This window comes from Carya illinoinensis, chromosome 12 (assembly GCF_018687715.1).
Source record: "Carya illinoinensis cultivar Pawnee chromosome 12, C.illinoinensisPawnee_v1, whole genome shotgun sequence".
NCBI classification, from domain to species: Eukaryota; Viridiplantae; Streptophyta; class Magnoliopsida; order Fagales; family Juglandaceae; genus Carya; species Carya illinoinensis.
The window spans coordinates 20,197,793-20,211,953 of NC_056763.1; the positions used below are offsets into that span (position 1 = coordinate 20,197,793).

Consider the following 14,161-nt stretch of genomic DNA (forward strand, 5'->3'; position numbering starts at 1 on the left):
GTGGCACTTGAGAAAGCTGAGCTAGAGCAGTTTTTGTGTTGATGCTAATACAGCCCAACCGTTCACGGCCAGCCACCACCATGAAGCTCAACCCTTTTTCCCTCTGCTACATGCATGACCAAATCGCCATACAACATGCAACCATCATAAGACTATTACAACCCCTAGAAAAGTCGCCTCGGGACAAGCCGCGACACTGCCCTTAGGAGGCAAGGATAGCACCCTGGCTAGCCCACAAGCATGCCTTGGCTCGTGGGGTGACACGCACGGGGCGCCCAGCATGCATGCACGCCTTGGCCCGTGCAGTGGCACACACGGGGCACCTAGCATGCGGGCTAGCGAGACTAGTAAGACCTTGCCTACGCGCACAGCCTGGTGCTGTATGCCCATGCGAGTCTTAGTGCGTAGGCCCATGCGCACCTTGGTGGGCTGCGTGGCCCTTGCACGCACCCAGGCGCCGCAAGGCCTTGCGCAGCACTTCCAGCCCACCCAGCCACACTTCAGCAAGGATAGTGGCATGCCCACCAGGCATGCCATCCAGCGCACAGCTCCAGCCCATGCCTTGCAGAGCAGGTCAGTGGCATGCCCACCAGGCATGCCATCCAGCGCACAGCTCCAGCCCATGCCTTGCAGAGCAGGTCAGTGGCATGCCCACCAGGCATGCCATCCAGCGCACAGCTCCAGCCCATGCCTTGCAGAGCAGGTCAGTGGCATGCCCACCAGGCATGCCATCCAGCGTATGGCTCCAGCCCATGCCTTGCAGACTCAGTGCCTAGGCCACCAACTTAGGCCATGCCGTGCACCACCATGGCTCACCATCAGCAAGCCATGCCGCACCACATGACCATGGACCAACCCAAAGAACGCCGTGCACCCACTTAGCCCACCATGGGCCATGTATGCCACGGCTAGCCTTGGTCCATGACCACTATCATGTTATTTATTTTATTTATTTAATTTTATTTATTTATTTATTTTCAAGGGACCTATTGGGGGTTTCCAATTTGTATTGCTTATAAATAGGACATCTTTCATTTGCTTTAGAATCTTTTGGCAAACTCCTAGAGGAAAGACTATTGTTTGAGAGATCACAAACCGATGCCTTGCACTTGGGCTTTTTGGATGAAATTCGTGAATCCCAAAGAGAGAATCACACTTTGCAATTCGTGAATAAGTGTGATTCAATCATCTTGTTATTTGCAACTTGGTGCAATCCGTGAATCCAAGTTGAGTTCTTCAATATATGAGGTTTATTCAATTCTTGTGCAATTCGTGAATCAAGTATTGAATTATTATTGTTTATGCTTTTGTTCATTCAAGTTCATAAGTTTGTGCTTTTGTTCTTGAGTGTTCTTCATTGTTCTTGAGTGTTCTTCATAATTTTTGCTCTTCCAATCCATCCAATCCATAAAATCTCCCAACACTTATGTTTGTCAACTTTCCATAAATTGTGTGCTCCATCTTATTAGCCTTGGCCGAAATTCCCTTCCTTTGGGAATTGAATTCAATTTTGGCAATCCTTGCCTAATTTGAATTGTCTTATCCACCCACTCATCTTGCCAATTAAGGTTCCTGTAATTTAGGAATCCTAATTGACCCACTCATCTTGCCAATTAAGGTTCCTATAATCTAGGAATCCTAATTGACCAAGCCCTCCTTCCATATCCGACCATACACCTCATCTTTGACTTCCAAGATTTTCCTAAAATCCCTCACAAGCCAAACTCGGCCAGCCCTAGCCTCCCACTTCCAAAACACTAAACCTCCATCCTAGCCGTCCATCATACATCTTCCAAACCCTAAACCCCATCTTCCAAGTGGAGCCAACCCTAACCCACTCTAGTGTCGTGCGCCCATCACCATTGAACCCCACACAACCCCTTGCACATTTCCATCACTCCATACACCCATCTTTGCCTAAACACCTAACCACACCATACCCAAGTGGTCAACTTGACCATTATTGCTCGAGAACCAAGCAAGAGAGAAACAAGGACTCAGTCATCACAAGACCATCATTGGCGTGGAGGACTTATTGTCTAGGGACTTGACCAAGGTCACTAACAAAGACCCTTTGTTCACCGCCAATACCGCAACCCACCTCAGCCGCACCTTTGTTTCAATAAACCAAAAACTTAATAGTCGGTTTGTTGGTTTATTTTATATTCGGTTTAAACCTCCATTTTTGTATGCCAAACCATATAAGTCAATGTGTACTCATGAGCCTCTCGAGTTTGACTTTCCTAGCTGTCCTTTTTTCTTTTCACAAGTCCTCTCCACTTTCTTCCTCTTATCATCTTCATGTCATCAAGATATAGCCATCTCATGCTCCAAGTCACAAATGGTACAAGAATTGAACTAGAATTACTACAAGGCATCATAGCAGCAGAATTTCAATCCTTGCAACTCTCAGTTTTGAGTTCAGTCTTCTATATTCATTTCCTTATTCAACCTCTATTTTAATCCATCAGTCTATGCCAATGAGCCATCAAATTCTCAATCTTTGTTAGCCATTCATGACTCTCATAACCAGAGGAAGCTTGAAGGCATGGAAAATAGTTCAAAGAGGTGCTGTCTAGGTCAGTGCAGAAATTTTCTATTTTGATCTTAATCCTTTGATTTCTAGCCTCAAGTCAGCCCCCCTTTTTGTTAGCTTAAATTTAATTTAATCCAATTTCTTACATGTTGAAGCACTGGGAATCATAGTTAATACTTGAGCTATTGATCCTTGTGTTTTAACAAAGGTGTATGGCTAAGCTGTCATGCACCTCTCACTTCAGGTGAATTCCAGTTTTTCTCTTCCCTTTGACTCCATCAACCCCTAGCAATTTCTAGCACCAGAACATTTTTGATTCCTGGCTCTAATTCACTCTTAATGCAGAAAAAGCCATTGGTTCAACTGTGGACAATAAGCTTTCGTTACCTCTTCCATGCCTAGTTCTCTTATTTTCTCTTCTTAGTAAAGCAACTCAACCCAAACAACTAGATTCTATTTTCTAGTACTGTTAACCCACTCATACACTTTCAACACTCCACTACATTCAATCAACACTAAAACAACAACTCTTCCTTAGTAAGCTCTTCTTTCACTTTTCTTAAATTGAGTTGGATGTTAGTGATGTGATTAAAGAAATGTGTAGATGGTGTACTATGGTCTCATGAGCTAGATTTTAAGTGAATATATATAGATTGGTGAACTGTATGTTGACCTTAGGTGATAAATGGGTAGGATACATGTGTAGCTTAGTTGGTTATATGTATTGGACATTTTTTCCATGAATGATGTATTTATGGAAGAAGGCTATTGAGTAGTTTGTAGTTGAGTTGAATAGATGCAGATGGTGTGATTGGCCATCAAGTTAAATGCTATGTGTTGGAAAGGTGACCTCTGGGTCACAAGCTATGGCTTTGAAATAAGAAAATGGTAGTAAATGAATGTATAGAGGATAAATTTGGATAATAAAGTATGTCTAAGTGAAGGAAGTTTAAGTCAATAATGGTTTTATGTAAGTTTTAAGGTTAAATTGCATATGTACTTGAAAAGGAAATGACATTAAGTTTCTGAATGCTTGTAGCTTGCCATCTAACATGCATATGAATGAACTGTATGAAATGAAAATAGCATGGAATCCAGATAAGTATTATGTTTATACTCTTCTAGAGTTTTCTGAATGATATGAAAATGAAAAAGTTTTATGAAAAATGTCCTTTTTATGCAATGAAGGAAAATGAAATGATAGTTTATGAAAGTATGCTAAAGTAAAGTATGCTAAAATATTAATATTTTAAAGTATATGTATGTAATGGCCTTCATTAGCGGGCCCTTTTTATGCACCTCCAGAATAGTTGTACAGATGTAAAATAGATGTATATAGTACTATTGCATTTATGTTCCATGAAATGAAATGATGATGTTTATGATCAAGGCTAAGAAACGATATTTAAATGATGTTATGAAATGATGTTTAAATAATGCTATCAAGTGATGTTTAAATGATGAGATTAATGTTTATGCGATGAAATGAAATGGACTTATGAATAAAAATGAAAGGAAAGGAAATGCAAGAAAAATTTCAATGTATGAAACTATGTAACAACCATGAGGAAATGAATAATGGTACCAAGAGGAAAGAGGCAGTTTGCAATGCTGAATCAGTTCCATTGGTAGTGCACCCAGTGGTTCTGTCATAATGAAAAGGGATTTCCAACTTGTGGCCACGGGCGGAATCCAAGTCCAAAAGACCATTAACCTTAACACAAGGGGTATAACAATGTGTACCGGCCAAAGGAAAGTGATAAGAGTTAATTGAATGTTATGAAATGGTTTATCTCTTCATGAATGAATGTACAAGGTATAAGAAAAGTTTTATGAGGAAATGAAACATTTTTTAGAAAAACCTCACATTGTAATGTTTTCAAAGAAAAGAAATGTTTTATGTAAAGTATGTAGAGGAAATATAAAAGCATGAATGAAAACCTATGTTAGTATATTTTTACAGTATGAAGTAATGCTTAGTATTTGACCATATTCTATAAAATGATTTTGTATTTTTAATTTAATGAATATAATTGCAAACTTTATTTTAAGTTACAAGGCAGATTTTAATTTTTAACTATGGAATCTTTTATATCCTAAGAGGAAATGAAAATTTTTGAAAATTAAGTAATTTCCGACTAGTTTTCTAAAACTATTTCTTAAAGTCTCACCACAATGACGGACGTTACAATTTGTAAGTTACATGTTTATATCACATTGTGGATGAAGCATTTTTCAAACAAAAATCCTCTTAAAAAATTATATTCAAAGAAATTTTTAACTCTACTTATTTACTTTCACAAACTGATAATCAAATGCAAAAAATATTTTCAAAAAAATAATTATTATTTAATAGAAAAATTATACTCATTATCTCTACACCATATACTACACATAAAACTCTTTAGAATATTTGAATGAGGCTCACCAGAGTTTAGGCATCCTAATTTTAGTTTAATATTAGTTTTGAGAGGAGAATTATTTTCAATATATAGACAATCCATTTATGCAAACAAATATGTTGCAAGTCTTATAGTATTTATTGAACATTAAATATTATTCGAGAAATTCATTTGAGCAGCAATAAATGTTGTGATGTTTACTTTATCATAGGTATCTCTCTTACTTTAAACCCTAGAGTTCAATTGAGAAATTTAAATGATCTCCATCTATATAAAAGCAAGAAGGAATACAAGAAAAAAAAAATGGCGGTTTAAGATCCTTGTGCATGTTTTATAAAGAAAAACACATACATTGACTTGTAAGAAATTTTAAAAGGCTGCACTTGCACACCTACGTACATAACCCTGCCAATGCATGGACCGTTATAGCATGGTTGAAAACTACTAATTTAAATAGTTTATTATACATAATCACTACCACAACTATTAAAAAAATGTATATCAAATATATATATAATGGAGCATGCATATATAAACTCATATCACTAACCCAATAAATATTTATATGAAAATATTAATCATTTGGCAAGAACATCAAAATACATCATAAGAAATGAAAGACATGTCTGGATGCTTTTTCTTATGTAATAGCATATTCAACTTGCGTGCAGGAATAGTCTCCAGCATCCATGGAGACCTTCCAAAGTGAACCTAATGTTTCTAACTTTTTCTTCATAAACAACTGAATCCAAGGTTGGAATCCATTAAGAACCTTAAGTTAATGTGGTGATTTAACTTCGTCACATGGTAGTGTTAAAGTAGAAGTTAAATTAATAGGAAAAAATAGAACATCTTTGGAATTTTGATATTATGCACTTGCTTATGTTGAGGGGTCTATGTATATCTATTTTTTTCAATTTTAGATAAGCAAAAGTAAAACTGAGTATGAATATATATATATATATATATATATAAGTATATGAGCTCATTGCATTTGGTTACATGCATCCATTATTGTTGTTTTCAGTAGCTTAATTATAAATTATCCTGGAAGATTATTAGATTTAATTACTTTGTAAAATGTGAAACAATAAACTAATCTTTGTTGAGGGAACTGAGTGTATTGAAGTAACTGAGTGATTGATCATCAACAAGTACCAACCATCTGGAGGATTACTATAATTCCCTGCTTACAAATAACAAAAGAACAAAACCACTTAACAAAACTTTTTCCAGTCATGAGTATCTTCAATAGGTCTTTGCCATTATTTGAGAGCTAATGGATGCCTAGATATGCTTAGTGTCTAAGTAAGCCATCACCCGCTTATATATATATATATATATATGTACTCATAAGCTAAAGCTGAAAATATGACTTGCATGTGTCACATTCTTTGTGTTTGCTAATAATATATTGTCAAATATAGATTTAGTCATGCATAATCTCAATGCAATGATGTCTGGCGCATAATTATTATAAATAACTTATTACTGCATTATATCTTAAATAGTGGGTGAATCCTACGCTAGCTTTTGTGGCAAAAGGCACAATAAGTAGCATCATTTCCCTAAAAAGGCTGGCGGCAGCTAGTTAAGGCATTGGTATTATTTGAGACTAGCCTAGCCTTGGACTTGGTTAATTAATTAGTACTTCAGTAAGCTAGGTTTAATATTGCTATGTTTCTCCTGATATAGATATTATATAGAGCATTGATCTTATGTTTAGCCATTATTAATGAAAGATATTATATACTTCATTCATGTATGAGACATCATGTGTGCAGGCTATTTGATGCTTCATAACAAAAAATTGTATCACCTATTCTGATCTGTACGTGCACATCAAAACTAATAAGCCGTATACTATTTGCTATAAAATAGTAGAAGTAAGAATTTTTTTTTTGTAAAACCTTCTGTATTATTGGACCAATATATTCAGTTTATAACAGAGAAATTCGTTACAAAATATTTATATGAAGAGTCAAAACCACTTGTAACTAGAATAGACCCTTTTTCAATCACACACATAAAAAGAAGCATAAAGGAAGTGCTGAAATTAAAATTAAAAAGAAAAAGACCTTCATGGATTTCGTTGTTACCGATGGTGCAGCACCTCAACATAAACAACTTTCACTCCAATCTAAGATAAATAAAATCATATGATTTTGCCCAAGTATTCGAATAACTCACTAAAAACTAACCATAAATCTTTGGCAAGTGCAGCAATTTACTTGGCAATATAAGTGGAGATGCCAAAATTGATACAAGCAAGGCTCCTACGAGAATGAAAATATTTTGCAAGGAGTTAATTTAATGCTCTTAGAACACTTGACCTACTAGAAGAAATAATTTAATCTTCATTTGACTATTTCATATAGTTAGAAAAAAAAAATTTCAAACTGTATTATGCTGACCCTAAAATAAGCACTAACCCTAGCCATATAAGAAGTGAAGATTACCAATAAAGGTACGAGGAACCACTCCAAGGAACTCCAAATGATCATACTGATTAACTTGAATCAAGGATCCAAACTAAACATATAGATCAAAAATAGAATTCCCAGCTTAATAGAATATGTAAAAGATATTGAAATACAAAAAATCAACACTTACATTATCCAAGTGATGTTGATGATAGAGAATATCATGCATTGCCTTGGTGAATAAAAGATTGACAAAATTAGAAATTAAAAAAAAAAAATAGAGGATGCCACATAGTTCAATAATATTGATCAAAGTATAGGGTTCTCACTCAGTTCCCAAACACTTAAAGGAAGAAAAAAAATTTAAGGTTCAGTGTTCGAAACGAACAAGAGGACAACAAGTTTCTGCAGTATAACACTCAAAATTGCATTTATTTATTTGATACTCATAGTCCTTTTTCTTGGAAATGAAACAAGAACAACAAAAGATTTAGAGAACTAGCAACATACAATGCGCATTTCATCCAAAATTTGAAATGCGCGTCAAAAGCATTTTCTGACTTTTTCCTCCATCGTAGGTCACTAATAAAGCTTGATTGATCGAGTGAACATGTATATAGATGAAGGATATCCAAAATGTTGGCAACCTTGTTTGGGCCCATCTCCAAAACAACAAATATATGAACATGTAAAAAGAAAAACAATAAATATCATGTTACATATAGGATGAATGTTGTTCAGAAGATGCCAATTGATTGTCCCAGGAGATGTCTGTATGTTGGCAAAAATCTGGTGGGAGAAGTCCAACAACAAAAACGGTATTCCATGGAAAGTTACATATCAGATTGGGGGAGGATAAAAATAGTGGCGGGTTGGGGTTTATCACATTGAGGATTTTAGTTTAGCAAACATACGGTAAATTATTGGTTGGAAATTGGTAAAGGAACCTTAATGACTCTTGTGACGATTTTACTCTTTTGGATTTGCTCTTAATTATCAGAATGATTCGTTTGTCCATATCCATCTTAAAAGAAAATATTGGGAATTCTATATACCCATGGAGCTACCTCATATGGCCTCAAATAGTAATACATGTCCCAAATCTGACCACCTCAGCCTTTGAAAATAAAGATGATGAAATAAAAATTCATAAAAAAAATTCAGCCTTAGTAATACAGGACACACTAATTTTGTGAATGTGGATTATTGAGTCGACACTCAATAATTGACGACGGTAGTCGTGGATTGTGCTAGTATTATTATTTTGTGATTTGGGGTTCTAAGGTTCTGTTTCAACTTGCAAACAACAGTAAACAGGTTAATGTTTGCTTTCTTATAATGCTTTGGTAACCTGTAATTCAAGGGAATTTTTTCCCTCACAGAATATTTCCGATGCTTGTGTATTATAATTTGAAAATGAAGGTCATGTCCTCCTATGGCTTAGGGTGAAATGACAACCTGGCTTGATTAAAAGACACATAATTTGTATGCATATATTTATATATTCGCAGATCCATAAGAAAGTGATGTTTTGGTCATTAATTGTGTTCAGACAAACCCTTAAGGATAGCTCAGTTGGTCAGGTTTTAAGTTTGTTTTCCAATTGTCACCAGTTTGAGTCCCTCAGAGCTATTGGAGGTTTACCTGGCCGTTAATTTCAGAGTCCTACAGGATTTGTCGAGATGCGCACAAACTAGCCCGAATACCCACGGATATAATTTAAAAAAAAAATATAGTGTTCAGGCAAAGTAAGTTTACTCATCATATGCAATCTGTAATATACTCTGGTGTGTGTATAACTCTGTTCTCATGTCTCATGTTTAGAACATTGGATTAGGCTTCTTCCATAAAACTATATGGCCAATTTTTTATGGTGCTGTTATTTCTAGAAAAAGTAGCAAATTCTTGTATTAGTACTGAAGGGGAGGATGATTAGGACTGTTCATCCGGGTTCCGGACCGGGAATCCGGGTATACCCGGCCCGAAACCCGGGTTCCAAATCCGGTCCGGATTTCGGACCGGATTAGTGCAGATTATGACCCGGGCCGAAACCCGGATTCATCCGGGTTTTTACAACCCGGAATCCGGGTTCCGGACTATACCTGGGTCTTTTTTTTTTTTTTTTTTTATAACAAAATCTTATTCATTAATTTTTTTTTTTCAAGAAAATAATAGTGTTGAAAATCATAATTTTTTTTTTAATCTAAAAGCCTATATTCTATACAACTTTTTCAAAAAAAAATGTTGAAAAGCATCCTTTTTTATATATAAAACAAAAAATATTTCTGGTTAATGATATATGAAGTGTTTCCTTTCAAAAATAAAATAAAATAAAACTAATTACCTTTTTAACTAATTACATTATTTGATATTTATATATTACATTACAAAACACAACTACAATATATGAAAATTACATATCTATGAATAACAAGGTATTCTTTGCCTTCATCCATTCATAGAGATCTACTGGTGTAATTACACCTGCATCCAAAAGGTCCTTGCCCCTCATTTCACAATACCTATTGGCAGGATGCCTATTGGCAGAGATGTTTGTTGGAAGACCATTTATGCCTGGGAGAACAGAGGTAGAACCGCCTTTAATAATACAAATCCAGAAGAAAATTTGGATAGATTCTGTTCCATGCATGCATTGCATAATTACTACTTTTATTTAAGGATATGCATGCATTGATTCTACACTGGCTGTTTTTAAGTTCTACCTCTGTTGTACACAGGTTGAGCAGCTTCAAAGGATCTTCAAACTTTGTGGATCTTCCTCCTGAAGCTACCAGCAAGCTTCCATCCACCGTGGCATTATAGGCCTAGTTTTGAAGAAGCCTTCAGCCCTTACCTACCTCTTCATTTGGCCTTTTGACTACACTTCTTGCTCTAGACCAACCTCTCGTGGCAGTGCTGCTTCTGCTCTCCATAGTGAAGTGAGTATAAACATAATAGATGGCAAGCTCTTTCTCTGTACTCATTGCTAGTGGTATAACGACATTTCAGCACTTTTCTTTGGTATAACCAAAACTTTGTACTACGAGTTTAAAATTGAAAGGTTTTGGTGCTGGACTTACTAGTATTAGGAAGATTTTGGGATATGAAGGGTACTTTGCTCCATGTAATTGATTAAAGTTTAATAGAAGCACAAGGGAGAAATAATGGAAGGCCATCTTAAACTTGAAGCATATGCTGTTTAGGCTTATTCCAGAAGCAAAATAAACAAAGAAATAGCTAAAGAGGAATACAAGTGTTCCTAATGACTACTTTCTATTATCTTCCTCCTGCTTTTATAAAATTACATCATAAAAGAAAATTTATGCTTTATTCTGAGTATTTTTTTTTTCTGCTTTCAGTTCTTTACTTCAAGCCCATTGGCCTGCAATCTTCCAGCTCTACCAATTCCCAGGAAAAAGAAGAATCAATCTAAAACCCGTGATCAGATGTATGATTTTAGTTTATAATGTGAAATTATTTTCCTCAATGATGTGATGAATAACTCTATGTAACGATCATGATGTCTCCTACCAAAACCTTTAGCAGCTTAGTATGTTCTGTGGGCTGTAACTCCATGAATTTACTTAGTTGTGATTTTCCATCTTATAGGCGCAGGACTTCTAAAACAAAACAATCAACTCGAACAAAAGATGATGGTCATCAGGGAAAAACACCCACTCGAACAAAAGTTCAATGCATCTAGCTACTTTGAACTAAAACAAAGATTCTTACATTCAAACATTCACATCAAAATAGACCCAAATCAACAAAGTAATAAAAGAGCCCTCAAAGATCTAAAGAAGGATGCAACAGATCAAGCCATAACAGAGAACCAAAACTACACAGACCCAAATCGGAATAATGCGTTATACGCTTTATTTCAATTTACTGAGTACCTTCAACCCAACAATAAAGAACCATAACTAGAAAGATGCACGAATAATATAAGAAAAAAATAGTGAAGATTGTCGAGAAAAAGTTAGAGGAAGGTAAAATACTCACCCCATGGTGGCTGAGTGGCAGTTTCCTCGACTATAGCAAAGGGATCGAGAGCTGAGAGAGAGAGAGAGAGAGAGAGAGAGAGAGAGAGAGAGAGAGAGAGAGAGGAAACTGGGATAGGATTCGCGTCGTAGAGAGAGATCTGAATTCGGGTGGGGGGGGCTGGGATAGGATTCGCGTCGCAGAGAGAGATCTGAATTCGGGTGGGGGGGCGGCGCTAAGCAGAACAGAAGTAGGGTTTTCAGTTTTGCATCTTTAGTTTATATCACCCGGGTACCGGGTTTTAAAACCCAGATCCGGAATTAAAATCCGGTACCCGGACCGGTTTAAACCGGTTTTTAGAATCCGGATGCCGGCCCGGATTTGACCCGGGCCGAAAACCGGAACCGGAATCCGGTTATACCGGATTCCGGGCTGGGCATGATAAAATCCGGCCCGGTTGAACAGCCCTAAGGATGATGCCTCCATATCTTGGAGAAAAAGCAAGAAGCACTTTCTACCAAAAACTGCTCAGTTTTCATGCCAATGCACATTTTTATATTGACTCTCTCATATTGACTGCCAGATGCGGAGTTGAACACAAGCTAGCAGGATTTTCTGATTTTGCTGGTTTATGATTGGATGAAATGTTTGATTGTGCAGATTTTGTGATGGGCTGAAATGTTATGAACAAAATGTTCAGGATCCATTGCCCATAGTTCATAGTCTCTTATCCGTTGTCTTTGTTTTTAATTTTTGAAAGTAATGCTATATATTATACTTTCATCTTATTTTTATCTTATTAAATAAGATATAGCACATTCATCACCATTAGATAATAAAGAAGTATGTAATAAATGATCATTCAATCTTAATAAATGTGTCACATCATATTTAATGGGATAAAAGTGGGATGATAATATAGTATATAGAATTTTCCGTGATTTTATTGTCTCTAGTGTAGAAGAGTTGTTCTGTCAAGGGTGGCACTACAGTTCTCGGGGAATTCTGATAAGTGCATTTCTTTTCTTTTCTTTTTAATGTATTTTTTAAAATTTTTAATATTTTAAAAAAATTCACAACATTATTAAAAAAAAAATACCTTCTTAATCACTAAAAAAAATGTCAAAATCTATTATTGGGACACTCAACATTTCCCTATGGTCAAATATCTTTTCTATCCATATATTTTTTGAAAAACATTACTTTCACCAATAAAATCCACTAATAAAACTCACCAATTGGGGTTTTTGATTCCATGGTTAAAGAAGTATTTTTAATAAATTTGTAATTATTATTATTATTAAATGTTAAGGGGTTCAAAAAAATATTTTGAAAAAAGAAATGATTGTTTGCTGGCTCTCCTCGGTGGGAGTAGAACCACCTATATTTCTTTTAGAAGAGAATTGTTACTATGTTATTTGGAAAAATCTAGTTGCTAACACAACCACACACCAAAACAATCATGTTACTCGGAAAAATCTACCATGTTACTCAGGTTATATAGCTTAGTTTGCCTGGTTGAAGTGAGGTTTGAAAACACAAAAAGAAAAAAATTAAAACCCTAAGTTATCATAGCAGGTTTCCTCTAATCCTTTTGTTACTTGTGCTTTTAATATATTTTTTTTAATAAATCACGTTTCACCACTTGTCAATAGGTCAAAATAAGAATATAATTGAGTCGTCATAATAATAATAATTCTCTACTTGTAACTTGCACTTTTTAAAATAAAACAAAATCATCAAGTATTGAATCTAAATCAAAATTTTTGGTTATTTCTCTTTTAATATAGACAATGGAAAGAGGTAATGAATATTACTGGTTATAGTTAGAATTTTTTTTATTTTATTTTATTTATAATAAAAATATGTATTTTATTTTATATGAGATGTGTAGGAAATAAATTAATATTATTTTATTAAATAAAAAAATTAACATATATATATATAAATTCTCACATCCCTCCCCAACGTGACTCCGCCTATGCTTGTCTACACATATATTATTTGAGAATTACAACTATCACTCGAATTATATTGCTCATTTTGCCTCAATGACACGTCGTCTAAAAATATAAAAAGAGAAAAATTAAGATTGTGTTTAGTTGTTAAGAACCAAACTTAACTCATTTTAAATAAATTATTAATAAAACCTAATATTTTTTTATTATTTAAAAAAAATTAAATTTATCTCAATCTACTTTACACATTTCAATTTAAAAAGTTAAATTCATCTCAATCTAAAAAAGTTAAACTAATCTCAATCTAAAAAGGTTAAACTCGTCTTAATAGGATCAACAAAATATTAGTATTCACAACTTAATTTAATCCATCTTGTTAAACGTGATCTAAAATTCTAGGTTACCATACGTTTTCTCTAACCTCTTTATTGTCTGTATTTTTAATATATTTTTTAAAATATTTTTTAGTAAACCACGTTACACCCCCAGTGAATGGATGAAAACACATTTCAATTTAAAAAGTTAAATTCATCTCAATCTAAAAAAGTTAAACTAATCTCAATCTAAAAAGGTTAAACTCATCTTAATAGGATTCACAAAATATTAGTATTCACAACTTAATTTAATCCATCTTGTTAAATGTGATCTAAAATTCTAGGTTACCATACGTTTTCTCTAACCTCTTTATTGTCTGTATTTTTAATATATTTTTTAAAATATCTTTTAGTAAACCACGTTACACCCCCAGTGAATGGGTGAAAACACATTTCAATTTAAAAAGTTAAATTCATCTCAATTTAAAAAAGTTAAACTAATCTCAATCTAAAAAGGTTAAACTCATCTTAATAGGATCCACAAAAT

The 14,161-nt window shown here is 34.6% G+C and overlaps 1 long non-coding RNA gene across 1 annotated transcript; it reads left to right on the forward strand.

Moving 5' to 3' along the window:
* Positions 1 to 10,208: 10,208 nt before the first annotated feature.
* LOC122289034 lies at positions 10,209 to 10,911 on the forward strand. Its single transcript, XR_006236083.1, has 2 exons — positions 10,209 to 10,300; positions 10,721 to 10,911. It is a non-coding gene; the product is annotated as an uncharacterized LOC122289034 (long non-coding RNA).
* Positions 10,912 to 14,161: the final 3,250 nt, after the last annotated feature.